The sequence below is a fragment of the Acinonyx jubatus genome, chromosome B2 (assembly GCF_027475565.1).
Source record: "Acinonyx jubatus isolate Ajub_Pintada_27869175 chromosome B2, VMU_Ajub_asm_v1.0, whole genome shotgun sequence".
NCBI classification, from domain to species: domain Eukaryota; kingdom Metazoa; phylum Chordata; class Mammalia; order Carnivora; family Felidae; genus Acinonyx; species Acinonyx jubatus.
The window spans coordinates 146,772,600-146,784,806 of NC_069385.1; the positions used below are offsets into that span (position 1 = coordinate 146,772,600).

General features: G+C 46.6%; 6 non-coding genes across 6 annotated transcripts; 2 read left to right on the forward strand and 4 right to left on the reverse strand.

The window, feature by feature from the left end:
- Positions 1-74, forward strand: TRNAI-AAU (transfer RNA isoleucine (anticodon AAU)). Its single transcript has one exon. It is a non-coding gene; the product is annotated as a tRNA-Ile (tRNA).
- Positions 75-1,435: 1,361 nt separating this feature from the next.
- TRNAR-ACG (transfer RNA arginine (anticodon ACG)) lies at positions 1,436-1,508 on the reverse strand. Its single transcript has one exon. It is a non-coding gene; the product is annotated as a tRNA-Arg (tRNA).
- Positions 1,509-2,324: 816 nt separating this feature from the next.
- Positions 2,325-2,406, reverse strand: TRNAS-CGA (transfer RNA serine (anticodon CGA)). Its single transcript has one exon. It is a non-coding gene; the product is annotated as a tRNA-Ser (tRNA).
- A 1,591-nt stretch (positions 2,407-3,997) lies between these two features.
- On the reverse strand, positions 3,998-4,070 carry TRNAV-AAC (transfer RNA valine (anticodon AAC)). Its single transcript has one exon. It is a non-coding gene; the product is annotated as a tRNA-Val (tRNA).
- A 3,437-nt stretch (positions 4,071-7,507) lies between these two features.
- Positions 7,508-7,581, reverse strand: TRNAT-AGU (transfer RNA threonine (anticodon AGU)). Its single transcript has one exon. It is a non-coding gene; the product is annotated as a tRNA-Thr (tRNA).
- A 2,073-nt stretch (positions 7,582-9,654) lies between these two features.
- TRNAI-AAU (transfer RNA isoleucine (anticodon AAU)) lies at positions 9,655-9,728 on the forward strand. Its single transcript has one exon. It is a non-coding gene; the product is annotated as a tRNA-Ile (tRNA).
- The last annotated feature ends 2,479 nt before the right edge of the window (positions 9,729-12,207 follow it).

A 12,207-nucleotide genomic window follows, 5' to 3' on the forward strand; every position in this document is an offset into this window, starting at 1 on the left:
GGCCGGTTAGCTCAGTTGGTTAGAGCGTGGTGCTAATAACGCCAAGGTCGCGGGTTCGATCCCCGTACGGGCCACGCCGCGTGACCTTTTTTGGCCTTCCCGCCGCGTGGACTCGACGGACCCCAAATCGCCGCTAATCAGAATCAGAAGTTCGGACCTTCCTCTTGCCGACAAGAAGGCTATGTATTTTCGCTTCGCTTCGCTTGTTCTTAATTAAAAGTAACCACACCCGCTGCGAAGTTTCCTGAAGCAACCCGAGGGAGTGGTGTGGGAACGAGGCGGCTGTGTTTTAGGAAAGGGGGGCGTCAAGGACCGTTGTAGCAACGTGCCTGCTCGGTTTTTGGTGAAACTCCAGGAGACGGTATTATCCGGGCGCGTAAGAGAAGCTGCTAGAGAGAAAAGGAGGCAGGCGGAGGCTGGCGGTGGCTCGGTTGGCTGGGGCAGCGACACACGGGCTTTGCTCCGGTCGGGTCTCCGCCCCTGCACCTGCGGGCCCCCGGCCAGGCTGCACCTGCTTTCTTCGGTTCCATCCCCGCCCGCCAAGGCGCACGCGCTGACCGCAATTCACCTGCCTTGCCGAGCGAGGAGACAAGCTACACATTCGGAAATCGGTCCACGTACGAGGATGATCTTCTGGGCTGGTTTGAAGAATTTCCCCCACTTGGCAGTGATTTCCCCCCCAGCCTCTATGCTAGGCCCCGACGCACAGGGAGGAGGCAGGTCTGTTGAGAGCCCCCTCCCCACCCCACCCCCACCCCCGGGAGCTGCCACCTCCCAGGTCTTCCTCATCTTCTCCCGCTGTTTACTTTTGTAAAAGAAGGGATTCCTGTCGGCTCTTTGTCCCTCGGGGGCAGCGGCGTCTGTCCCCACGATGGCCTGGCCGGGCACGTGGGGACATGTCGGGGAGGAGTGGCGACTGAGGCCGGCCGTCGGGGCCAAGCTCTAAGGGGCCCCACTGAGGCAAAGAGCCGCTCGCCCCCGTGTCCCCACAGCCCAACCTTCCTTGAGGGGTTCCCCAGGAGGGGTTCCCTTTCTTGGCTGGTAGCCTGGGAGGAAGCAGCTCGCAGGAGAGACCTCTGGGGTGAGGACCCTTCCCACGGGGAAAAATGTGGGTGGAGAAGATACTGGAAGAACAGCTTTTATTTTTTAGAGCTTCTTTGATTTTAAAACCTTCCTTCTAACGGTCTTTTTTGGCCAATCTCCTGTCTCAAGTTCAAGAGATGAAGGAAGAAAAAGCTTAGAGGATCGTTCCTTCGATGCTTCTGACGCGTCTCTTTCAGACCCAACCCACAGCCGATGTGGGATAGCATCGCCAGGGTGAAGGATCAAGTTCCAGGAAAATGTGTTCGGAGGACTTTGAGGATTGTTTCAATCTTTCTTTTTTCTTTTTTTTTATGGGTACCTAGAGAGCGTGAAGAGAAAAAAGCGAGCCCGACGAGCCAGCCAGGAGTCGAACCTAGAATCTTCTGATCCGTAGTCAGACGCGTTATCCATTGCGCCACTGGCCCGCGCTTGCTCAGGCAGCCTCAGTGTTAGTATTTTCATTACTTTACACAATTCACACCAGACGAGGAAGTGGTTGACTAGGAACAAAATCTGTACCAATTCTGGGAAAGCATAATTGATTTTATGACTTGCTTGCACAACACATTTACATAAAATGTTTTCATTGAAGACAGAGGGCGACCTGCACTTGTCTGACTGTCCCCATGGGACACTTGTTTGGTGCTTCGGGGCTGTTTGCTTTGCTTCGTTTTGGTTTGGCTTTTGCTTGAACAAATCGCCACGGACGCAGGGTTCACGTTCCCTCTGGACTCTGTCTTCACTCCAGCTTATCCTGGTGCCTGGCTTTGGGGCTCTTCCTCACCGCCCCGCCCGCAGACGTCGCCCACAAACTGCAAGAAACACCAGATGCAATAAGGAGGCGAGAATTCAGTGGAAGTATACATTTTAAGATTCGCATTTGATGGAGAAACTTGGAAACCAGGAACTCATTTACTAACAAACACAAAATTGGCTTAAATTGTACTTGGCTCTTCGAGGGAGGCAGAATAGTCGCCAGCATGAGCAGGCGTTCGTCAGATTTCACAGCCTCACGGTCAGGCAGCCGGTGTTTTTGAGCTCTCCAGGGCCGGATCTCGGCGTGGACGGTGGAGACGCGGAAATCTGGAGGTTCTCAGGCGCCCTAGGCGCCCAGACCAGGGAAGGGGAGGGTGGAAGTCAGACCGGGCTGGTGGCTCAGGCACCTCAAACATTCAGGGTTATAAATTAGGACCGTGGCTGAAGGGAGGGGGCCGGTTGGGACCCTCACCAAAAAGCTGCAACGCTGTGAGCAGGATTTGAACCTGCGCAGGGAGACCCCATTGGATTTCGAGTCCAACGCCTTAACCACTCGGCCATCACAGCCCCCATGGAGAAGGCCTCACTCGCTGGACTGAAGACAAGTGTCTGTCGTTGACCGGGCGGCGTGGCAGAAGAGATAGGGGTGGCTGATGCCGGAGGGTCCCCTCAAAACCTTCTTCAACTTCATGGCTCTTTCAACTTTTCAGATATTTAGGCAAAAATCTTGTCAACACGCTTGACTTCAATTATTCTTTCATTCCACACAGGTGCGGGAATTCTCTTTCCCTCTGCCCTCAGAAGCATCTAGATCCGAAAACGCTCTCACCACCCAGCTGCTAGCAGCCTGGTGCATAGCACCTGCATGTCTAACTCGGAATATGCTGCAAGCATCTCCTAACGGGTCCCGCATCCGGCCTTTCCAGCCCTCACCAAACACTCCACCATGAGCAGCCAGGGGATCTTTCTGAACCTACTCCACTTGATGGCCCAGCTGTGCTCACAACCCAGTGGCGTCTCCTCCTTTCATCGGAGTAAGCGCCCAAGTCCCCACCTGGGTTTCTGGGCCCCTGAAGACCTCGGGTGTCACCCTGCACCCCTGCTCACCCGGCTGCAGTCGCTGTCAGCCTTGTTCTTCGCTGTAAGCATCAGGCTCCTCGCTGTCCCGTGCTTTGCCCTGCCCGGTCCCAGCCCCTTACCTACTGCAGGTGTTTCCTCAAATAACACCTGAAACTCACACCTGAAACTTTCACCTCCCCTCTTTCCAGTGCTTCTCCTCATTCTCTGCTTTATTTTCCCCCATGTCACTCATAATCACTGTAACACACTGTGTAACTTATTTATTTTGGGTGGGACCATGTGAGTTAGTTCATGGGACCATGGGACCGTGTGTTGAAATGTGAGCACTCCTGGCTCCCCATTACACGCTTATTCCTTCACATCCTTTTGGATATGCGTGTATTTTCTTCAAATTCCCAAGGCCCCGATGTTCACAATTTCCATATGTAGGGAAGAAGAATGTTCCCTCTCTTCTCTTAGGCTGGGGGCTGGGGCCTACGAATGCAACTGACAAAAGACAGACGAACCGGAGAAAAGGTTTACAAAGTTTGTTGATGTTTTTTTTTTTTCTTATTTTAATTTTACAGGCGTGAAGGCTTCACGTAAAAGAAGTGAGAACCCAAAGAAGCAGTTAGACTGGAAAGCTTTTATGCCATTTTAGCAAAGGGTGATACATTGTAGGGAAGCGGGTAGACCAAGAAAAGGGGAGCGTGGGCTCCAAGGGGCAACAGTTGTGGGAAGGAAAACAGCGGGGAAAGAATGGAAGACCGGGTTGGTTCGCAGTTTATTTCCTCAGGCTCCTCTTGGCGCTGACTTCCTACCTCCAGTCATCGGGGTGGTTCTCTCTCTGGCAGGACATGGGGGGTGGGGGGAACCTTCACCAAGGGACACTTATGTCCTGTTTCAGGCACACAGGAGGACAGAGGGCTCTTCCTGTCTGCTTTTTCTCAGTTGCTCTCAGCTCAAGATCATCCTTATACTAAACTGAAGTATTTGGGCGTAGCAAATGTTTGCGTGTGTTTGTAAGTCTGAGACCCCAGAAAGGAAGTGCAGGTTCACGTCTAAATGTAGGCTTAGGAGCAAAACAAGGGCCAGCGGCTGTTTCCGCCCGGTTTCGAACCGGGGACCTTTCGCGTGTTAGGCGAACGTGATAACCACTACACTACGGAAACCCCGTAATGGGAGAGCCTCGTAAAAGTAAGTATTTCTTGATGCCCCCAGATCTTTTTCGTAGGGGAATTTCCCCTTTACACATTTAACAATGTCCAATCCCAGGAGAAATGCGTTCACCAAATGTATCTACCATAATATTCAGAGAAGCCTGTTTAGCCAAAAAAATTGGAAACTACCCCATGAAGGCTTTCTACAGAAAATGACCCTTGATCTGAGACTTCATAGATGAAAAGACTATGAAGCATGATGCAGAGACGTCAGAAAGGGGGGTCTCGTCATTGGGAACTGAGTGGAGTGGGCATGATCTTGGGAGGCGGGGGAATGGTGGGTGGGCGGGGATGGAGGCGTGGCGGGGGGGGGGGGAAACGTCAGGAGGCAGGTCGGTGGATATCCAAGGATTTGAAAGAGGGCATGGAAAGAAATGAGATTAAATGGGAATATGTGGGCCAGACCAGAGAAGATGAGGTGTGTGCCTTCCACAGAGGGGAAGGTATAATTTAATCTGAATGTGATGAGACAGGTTGGAGCCTAAGCTTTAATTCTTGGAGTGTAGATGTCATCAGTGAAGATTTCCTTAAAAAAAAAAAAAAAAAACAAAACAAAAAACAAGGTGTATTTTACACTATTAGAATGCACTAATCTTAAGGATACAGCTCAATGAAAAAATAAAAGTCACATCACCTCATTGATTCAAGAAGCCCAGCAAATGACAGCCAGGATAATCATAAGGGAAATCATAACCACCTAAATTATATTGAAATGCTTGGAAACCAAAGATTTAAAAAATCTTAAAAAGGAGGTGGAGAGAAAAGATAATACATTTTAGGTTAAACAAAGGTTAAATGGAATAATAACTATTCATTCAAAGAAACACAGAAAAAGAGGAACATAAAAAGGGGGGACAAATGGACAAAAAAATAACTTGACGATGGACTTAAATCCAAATATAAATAACTTCATATCATCTAAGTGGGATAAACACGTAATTAAGTGGCAGAGATCGGCTGGCAGAATAGCAAAATAGGAAAAACCGGAGCCAACTGTTCCCTGCTTACAAGAGACGCGCAAGATGACTAATGATGACAGGTTGAAGGTAGAGTGACGAGGAAAGCTTACCTTGAAATCACTAGGCATTAGAAAGCTGGTGTGGCCATATGAATATCAGACAGAGTAGACCTGAAGGTAAAAAGCAAGACCAAGGTTAAAGAGAAACATTCAACAACAATTAAATGATCAATTCACCAAGGACACTTATTAATTCTTGGATGAAGCGAAACTGAGAAAATTAAAATAAGAAATAGAACAACCACGACTATGGTTGGTGATTTAAAAGACCCCTTGGAGTAGCTGGTGAGAAGCTGAAAGAAAAGGGGAAATAAGTAGGATATAGAAGATTTAGGCCATGGCTAGTAACTTAGCAATTTAACCTAATTAGTACTTTTAAGACACTACGCCTAACTCTTGCAGAATAGACATTATTTTCAGGTGCACCTGAAAAATTCACCAAAACAGGGCCATCGAACAAGTCCCCCAAATTTTTAAAGGACTAAAATAAACCTTCAGATATTTTCTGACAACAGAATTAAACAGGAAGTCAGTAACAAAAAAGTAGAAAATGCCCAGATATAGGGAAACTTCAGCATGACACTTCTATATAAGCCACAAGTCAAAGTCAAAGTATAATGGAAACCAGAAGGTAATTCTAACTAAAAGCAACTAGAACAATACTTAGTGGAAAATATACAGGTTTACATGCATATATTAGAAAAAGAAGAGAGGGTTAAAATTGGGAAATCTTAAGAAGGAAGTGATGTCTTGTAATTTAAGACAGAGACTTTGGTGTGTCGAGAATGGCTTTCGATGGCCAATCTGGAAGACAGGGACAGCTAAGAGATGTTGAAGACCCAAAGAGGGACCAATAGAAGGACAGATGGCAAGGACATCTTACGTGTGTTGAAGGCACAATCAACAAGACTTTGTGGTGACTTCATGGTGGGAAAGGCAGTGGGAGGAATCGAGGTTAATTTTAACCACAGGTTTCCAATGGGATTGACGTCAGTTGAGTTTAGGGTGTACTGTGCTAATAGCGCCTATGTGAAATCTAAGTGCAGATGGAAATAATGAGTTTCAAGCTTGGGCGAGATCTGTTTTGGATGTGGATATTTGGGAAGATCACCTCCAGGCAGGCCGCCAAGATGCTTAGAGTTGATGAAGAAATTCTAAAGGATGAAGGATCAACTCCAGAGATTCTGCAATGGGTCAGCGCTGGGGACATCAGCCCTGGAAAGCGCCAAGGTGCTTGAGATTTTTTCCAGGTGTAATCATGGTGTGGGTACAAGGCTCAAGAACTTAAAACTTAACCATCTGAGAGTGTTTGACACTCCTAAGTTTGATGTGCTGTTTATGTGGAATTGTAGACACAGACTCAGCATTAAACAATACCAACACAGAGAAGAAAGTGTGACAACAGGGAACAGGGACAGATGAATCCAGAAGATCTCAGCTGAGTCTGCTGAGTAATGATTTGTGCAAGTAATTATCTACAGGGTGGTCATTATCGCATTCATTTCACACCTAAGCTTTCCTGGTGAAAGCTGGACATCCTTCCCAATCATTTCCCTTTCTCCAACACTTTTCATCATCACCATACTTTACCTTTCACCTTTTAATGGACATTTCATTCAGATGAATTCACCAACCTCTCCAGTGCCCAATTTTAGCAACGAATACCTGAACACGAAGAAGAAAGAAGCACACAGCTGACGGAAAACAACACCACGCCTCCTGTAAGAGCACAGAAGAGAGCTGTCTGTTTGAGGATCCCAAGCCAGGGAACATTTAATAGGGGAGGAGGTTTGAATAAAGAATAACTTATGTCAGGAAATAAATGGTATTTAGTTAGAACTCTCTTCAGCAAAGACACAATTTTGAATGTTCGGGACTTGATTAAAATTATCTTATAGAGGAACTACTTTTTATTTTCTAGTCCTGTTAACCACTCAACTCTTACGGAGTCCATTAGATTCAAATCCACTTTAAGGAGTTTTAATAAAATATTAGTCTTCTAACACCTTTGCATTTCCTGATGCTCAAAAATCAACAAGAAAGTAATCAATCCTTTCTTAGTCATCAGTAATTTCTTAGTAATACAAAGAATATCTGAAAGGGTGTTTTCACAGTGGTTGAATCTCTGTCACTTGATCTCAAATGGCAGGGCAGAGGGGCAAACCTCACCTAGGCTGGGTGAGGCTCCTTGCCTTTTCCTGATATATCACCCCTAGAACAGATATTCTGAGTCTTTAAATTACCCTTACGATGTACAGGATATGCGTCTCAAGGGCGTGAGTATTCCCCAGGTAAATTCAAGTTGGTACCTACCCACCCGGAGAAAACACGGGAGGTTAAATCACAAAAGCCAGAAAGAAAGCTGAGGCACAGGCCCCGCTGGGATTCGAACCCAGGATCTCCTGTTTACTAGACAGGCGCTTTAACCAGCTAAGCCACGGAGCCAGGTACAGTGGGCCCCTAAATTACATATTATTTCAGTATGATTTCACACACCTCAACTGTAATGAACTTACTAACTAGTTCACCAGATGTTTCAGAAACGAAAGAACAGACATGTCTCAGTCAAAACCAAAGAAGAATGTTCTCTTGGAAGGATGAACAGAGGGCCTGGATTGAAATGATTGTCTCTTTGTGGATCGTTGTTTCAAGGTGGACGCCACTAGACCCACTGAAGTCTGTTGGGGACACAGACCTTTGTTGAACCCTAAAGGAAAAATGAGTTGACTTTCTACTAATCATCCTTTTCTCTTAACCACACCTGCTCTCTCCTCTATTAGTGTGGAAACAGAGAGGTCGCTGGTCAAAGATTAGCACGTGTCTGAAACATGGCTCTGAAAGAACTGTGAGGATTTGTTTGCGCCTGTCGGACGGCCCTCCAAAATGGTGGGACTCCTTTCTCCACTCACAGATGTTGACCGCCCATGGTTCACTCACGGCTGGGTTGGTCTCTGGGAACTTCCTCCACAGAAGAGGCACCTTGCTCAAAGTTACACCCACCTTCGAGGGGTGCTCACATCCAAGACTGGGTGATGTCAGAGTACAAATCTTCCCCTCACCCTCCTCCGCCTCAACGCAGGGCATTCCTGAAGCGCCATTCCAAGCTCAAATCCCCCTGAGACATCAGCTTGACGCCTCTGTTAAACTACACACAGCTCAGCTTCTGCCTCTTCCCAATGCCACTTCCCTCACCCTCTCGTATTTACTGATTCTGAGAGCGTTCCCCATGAACTCAGAGCGTTTCCCAGGGAACTGACCCTTGACAAAAGGCAAGTAATGACTGATGCATACTTTGGTCTCTAGAGGTCAAAGTGAAGTCTGAATGGGGTCCAGACTTTCAGAAATCATTTACCATAGCAAGTGCCCCGGGAAAACAAGAATGATAATAATATTAATCTTCTACTCTACAAACTTTCAGAGTTCTCACCACAGAATGACAACAAACATATGAAGATACCTGCTGGTTGCTTCAAACGGTATACAAAGTTGCCAAAAGAGTGCTAAATGGCCAGAAGAATGATTTATAGGTATGATATTAAACGCAAATACTTGAAATGGAAAGTTAGGAAATAAAAGGCAAAGTTAGCTGGTCAAAGAATATGGTTCTCATTTCCAGGGAGAAATAGCGCATATCAAGTCCTAAACACCTTACATACTATAGTGCATATCCGAGAGAAGCCCATATAATACATACACGTGCTCACAAGTACTTATAAATGGAGGGGAAAGAAGGCTTTGAGAATGTGCACAGACCGGTGAACTTCTGAAAATAAGCCAGTAACCCTGGCTTAGAAAGCGCCGTGGTGGGAAGCCAGGGGGAAGCGGGACCTAGCAGAGAGCGGAGGATGGCAGGACTCCGCGCCCCGCGCCCCCTGCCGGCCCCTCCCGCGTGGGCGCGTCCCGGCAGGTGCTTCAGGCCGTGCTGGGAAGGGCGCACCTGCTCCGAGGTTTCCCTCCTTCCTCCGGAGTCGCCCGACGGGGGCCTCGGCTCCTCCTCCGGTTTCAGTCCCGGCGCTGCTCCCGGGCCCAGGACGCGCCCCGCCTCCCCCTTCCCTCCGGCTGGGTTCGGGAGCTCGGGTCGCGCTCCGGGTCCCGGTGGGTCCGCAGCCCCGCAGACCCCAGCCCGGCTCTCGGGCGCCACCACGCGTCCGGGAGCCACACTGCAGCTCCAGCTCGGCGACACTGAGGGGCGGACTCGGCGCGGCGCTGCGCGGGCTCCGAGGTGCGGCGTCCCCAGGGTCCGGGCGGAGCCGGCCTGTCTCGACGGTCCCCGGGAGCGCCGAGGCGCCTGGATCCCGCTCCCTGACCTTGGCCTGAATCTTCTCGGGTTTTCCCGGAAGAAGCCCGATCCCTTGAGGCCGAATATGGAGCTTTCCCCCTCCCTTCTCCCCCCTCGGCCCCTCCAGACGGGAAGGACGCGAGGAACAGGAGCGATCCTCTCTTCTTCCCGAGATTAGCCTCGAGGAAGCAATGCTGTTTGAGTGCCGTTTACCGTGGGAAAAAGCCCGCACGTGTCCTGGCCGGTTAGCTCAGTTGGTTAGAGCGTGGTGCTAATAACGCCAAGGTCGCGGGTTCGATCCCCGTACGGGCCAACTTTTGCGCTACACGTGGAGGGTACCCGCGGGCCTGCACACCCTCTGGGTGCGGGCTTTGCTGGGTGAGTAGTCTCCGAACTTCTTTGCTGCGGTGCTGGCCCCCAAGGTGGGCACAGTCCCCGCCCCCAGCTTGCCGGCGCCCTGCACCTGTCTCGGCCCCCAGCGCTCTCGCACACTAGCGGGGGCGACAGAGCAGAGGGCTTTGTTTTCCTGTGACGAAACCCTTCTGGAAGGAGAAAAACCTGAATTATTTGTTTGCTCTGAAAACCAGTTGTGGAATCGCCCTTCCTACCACTCACCGTGGGTCATTCTGCATCCCCCGGTTCAGTCTAAAAGACAGAAAGGACTACAAAATGAGAAAAATTTTCCAAAACTTTAATAGTAAGGATTGACAAAGATCTCTGTTTCCTACGCTCTCACACTTATTCTGACATGAAAGGGTTACATAACTTGAAACGTTATTTGAGGTTTCTGTTTTTGCGTTAATGATACATACATTGATGGTTTTGAAGAAAGAAACTTTAAAAAGATAAATGCAAACGTTTCCCTTTCAGCGGTATTCTTCCTTAGCCCACTTCTCACCATCACCTTCTGTAGGTCAACTCTGTTCTTAACTTCTCATTTATCCTTATTGTTTTTCATATATACATATATACAAATAAATATTTGTATTTATTATTATTTTTGCTTCTTTTCCCCGCAAAAGATTCATAATCATTTACCCAATGTTTGCCCTTGCACTTTTCTCTTAGTATATCTTGAGTGTTTCTAATTGCACTTTCCACTTTGTACACAGTCAAAAATTAAAGCTTATTTTCAAATGAGTTGGTCCTGCCAGCCAGGAGTTGAATCTAGAAATTTCTCAACATCATACAAAGTGTCGGGTTTTCCAACACAGGGAAGGAGGTAGTGGAAATGATATCCTTAATTTTCTCTAATGTGAACAAAGCGCTTTCTTTCTCAAGCCATATCACATTTAGAGACTTGAATAGGCACTCCTAAGCTGCTCAATTATCGAACAAAATTACAATTTTGACAAACGTGTATCGATCTTTCACTCTTCAGTATGGCACTGTGTTGTCCTTCATGAAAAGAGGTGACGGAAATATGAAGTGACAGACTGGAGTCCGAAAGACTGTGTGTGCATGACTATGATCTCTTTAAAACTATCCTGCGACTAACTCTCATGTGGTTTGGGGGGAAATGGGTAACGTAAGACAAGGGGCAAACGTGGGAAATGTGTTCCCAATTGTTGAAATTGGATGAAGAGTATATAGGAGTTCTTTGTATTACTTTTGCTTTTTTTTTTCTGTAAGTGTGACATATATGTTTTTTAAAACTTTAAAACTAAAGAATCAATAAGAATGTTTCACACATGTCTCAGGACATTATTAAATGTGCTAAATAGTCATTCCCTTTAGATGGTGGAGTTATGAACTATGTTTAGTTTTTTCTTTTTGCTTAGCCACATTTTCTGCAATGAGCCCCTATATATACTTATATAATGTAAAACAAACAATAACAAAAAAATTTAGAAAAAAACAAAGAAAGAGAAAAAAAAGAATCATCAATCTGTAGGATGTTTACACTCATTATACTTCTTTTCCTTATTGGGAAACTAAATAAAAGGAAGTAACCTACTAAGTAATTAAAGTGAAATTCCCAGAAAGAATCCCCATGCCAATAGTGCAGGGTACATGGCTCACACATGCTCAGAGTTTCTTATGTAGACAGGAGTTTTCAAGTCCACAGTTCATATTCAGTAGTAATGATGAGATTAATATTAATTTAAAATTGGAGCAATTAATATTCTAAGGTACAATTCAAGATGCTGTGAACTTGGTTATTTGAATAGGACGATTCCTTGGGATATGATCATCCACTGACAAAATGACAAACGTGCCTTTGAGAAACAGCATAGTGACTTCGTTAAAAGGAAGTTCTGTAGAGCTATCTGATCAGAATGCTGACTCAGTTTTTTATCTGTAAAATGAGCATGATTATAATATCTACCTCATAGGTTTGTTGTTATGTTTCAATATGTTAACTCATTTAAAACACATAAATAGTGCTTGATACATAATAACTGTTATATAAGACTTTAGTTACAACTGTTATTTTAAACTGCAAGATACTGAAAGACTGGGGCTGAAGTATACTGTAGCAACTCTGGGATCAACCCAAAACTGCTGGTCCATTTTATTCCTGTAACACTGTGTAGGATCAGAAAAATGTTTGCCTTCTTCCCATCTCGGTTCTTTGGCTGGTCTAGTAATTAAATTGAGATAAGACTGATCCACAGGAGGAAGATAAATTTAATTTTATACATGTGAGAACCCCATAAAGAAAGGAAACTCAAAAATGTGACCAAAGCAGGAAGCTTTCCTACCGTGTAGGCAAATAAACAATCAATTTGTGAAGAACTGACAGCACAAAGGGGTTTGGACTTGGGATAATTAACGGTGGAGAAATGACA